This window comes from Rhynchophorus ferrugineus, unplaced genomic scaffold (assembly GCF_030347505.1).
Source record: "Rhynchophorus ferrugineus isolate W39M unplaced genomic scaffold, kcgeb_rfMv2 rfM8, whole genome shotgun sequence".
NCBI lineage: Eukaryota > Metazoa > Arthropoda > Insecta > Coleoptera > Curculionidae > Rhynchophorus > Rhynchophorus ferrugineus.
In genome coordinates this window covers 7,814,947-7,817,598 of record NW_027472587.1, presented here as the reverse complement: position 1 = coordinate 7,817,598, position 2,652 = coordinate 7,814,947, and positions in this window count along the sequence as shown.

Below are 2,652 nucleotides of genomic sequence, written 5' to 3'. Positions count from 1 at the left end.
TTCGCAGGATATTTAGCTAACGTATTCCAACTAAATGACGTAGAATTTACAGTAGATATAAAACCTGTTTATCAGCCTATGTAACTGTAAATCCAATTACTTCAATAAAAGTTGCACAGAAATTGCCAACAACCTCAATCATAAAAAGATTCCTGAAATTAATGATATTTTAACTGGGTTATTAAAAGAGCTGCCACGAAAAGCAATAATTATATTGACATTTTATTCAATGCCTATTTGAGACTGAATCATGTTCTGAGATATCATAAGGTTGCTCTAAAATTTGTTAAAAATTGTTGTGTTTGTTTGCCAAAATCTGCTGTTAAAACGTATTAAACCATTTATCGAAATACCGGATTTCCAGTCTAGATTTCGAAATCACCACTTGACAATCGACAAAGTGAACGGAGTAAGGGAACGGTTGTTGAAAAGGCATTCAAAGAAAATAAATACTGCCCTGCAATGTTCCTGGACGTCCCACAAGCTTTTGCCGGGTATGACATTTGGAATTAATCTAAAAAATGTGAAAATTTGTACGACGGAATTACTGTCGACTACTGGAATCATATCTTTTCGAGAGAAAATTTAGTCTCGCATGAAGACGCATTCTCAACATTTAAGCCTATTTCGGCTGGACTTCTACGTGGTAGTGTCTTAAGACAACTCCTATATCTGCTCTATACTGTTGATATCCGAATTGTCTAAGGCTGTAGAAAAAGTACAAGTAGCGGTCAACAAGATCTACAAATGGACTAGAGACTGGAGAATACAGCTTAATAACCCAAATATGTCCATATTAATTTTGAGTTGCGGCGAAATGACACAACCCTATATCACACGGATGCCCGATTCCTCAAGCAGAATAAGCTAAATACCTCAGAATATATCTCGACGGTAGGTTCAATTGGAAACCTCATGTTACACAAAACGCAAAACGGATTAGACACAAAGTCAAGCAACTGTACTGGTTAGTAGGAAGATACTCTCAACTTAACTTAAAATCAAAGACATTGGCTTATCAGTCAATCATCAAGCCAATTTAGACGTATGGCATCAAAAAATGGGGTTGCACTAAAACATCAAACCAACCAGGATCCCAAGGCACACATAACAAAGTTCTACGATTAAACAACAATGTTTAACGATACCTAACCAACGAAAAGCTGCACGATGTCCTCGGAATGAAATGGATACACGAAATTATCCAAGATTTCGACTTAAAATATGAAATAAGGCGGCTAAATCACAGGCAACGTGGAAGCAATACAGCTACTGAACAACACGCAGGAAATCAGAAGATTAAAGCGAACCAAACCACACGAACTTGTTTATTGTATAGGTGTATTCTTAACTTTAGATTATGAAGAATAGTTTTATTTTAATCTGGGAAATACGTGCCGTATACATACAGTATTAATCCCATACTTGCCTTGTCTATGTATTAATGCAAGTACAACAGTAATAAATTAATTTGTAAATTAAGATTGTACCAAGTATATCTAATGTAAGATGTAACCAATAAAAATAACTTCACAAGTAAAAACTTAGTCCATTAAATTGTTCACTGTTAATTCACAAGAAAAGAGTTTTATATAAATGGTTTAGAACTATTTAGGGGATGTCGTGAGGTAAATATATCTTTGTCGCATATTTCATATCAAAGAAAATAATTGTTTGTGAGTTAAAAACTCTACAAAATTTTACGATGATTGTTTTGTCAGGACGAACTTCATCTTTAACATCTAAAATTTCCTAAAATAACAAACCAATCCGGATACTGACGATTCAAAAGGGTAAATGTGACTAAAATAATCTTATTTTCCATAATTTTGAGTAAGAAAATGATGCTATACGTGACGAACTTTCTACGTGTTCTATGTATAAATATTTTCCTGTGGGCTATTACCTTCATTTAAAACGAGCCTTTATTCGTATTATGAAAGAGTCGAAATTGCTTTATCTACATTTTCTTTGTTCCCTTCCAGTAATTTTTTCTATAATATTAATTTTAATTAATTCGCGCTTTATATTTTTCCCCAATCCAAAAAATATTTATTTTTGACACTTCTGAAAATACTTTTCTTGACCTACCTCTTATTAGAACATTATCAGCGTTCTCCTATAAGGATATTTCCATTTTTTTCAAAACTTTACATGCTATATTATATTTTTGAATTATAATTATGAGTTTTGATTTACTATTAATTAATATACAATTGCTGCAAAATTTGTATTATTCAGTTCAAAATTCGAGTTAAAATAATTTCACTAACCACCATATATCAATCAAACGTTTCAGAATACCAAGAAAATTTATAATAATATAGTACAAATATTTCTTTATAATTTTAATTTGTTTATCTTTTACGGGTATGTTCTATTTTCATTACAAACCTAATATTATTTTATATGGATATATTTTAAAATACTTTAATAATTAATAGTGAAACATACCTATTATTTTAACATGCTTTAAATGAAATATCTAGTGCAAAAAATCTGGAGTATTTTAACACAAGCAACAATAAACCTTCATGGAACCCAATAATATAAGCTCATTGATATAAGCCAACGTACATTTTTAATTGCCCAAATATTTGTACACCCAAAATTATTCAACGTAATATATCAAAAAATATTATAATATTAAGC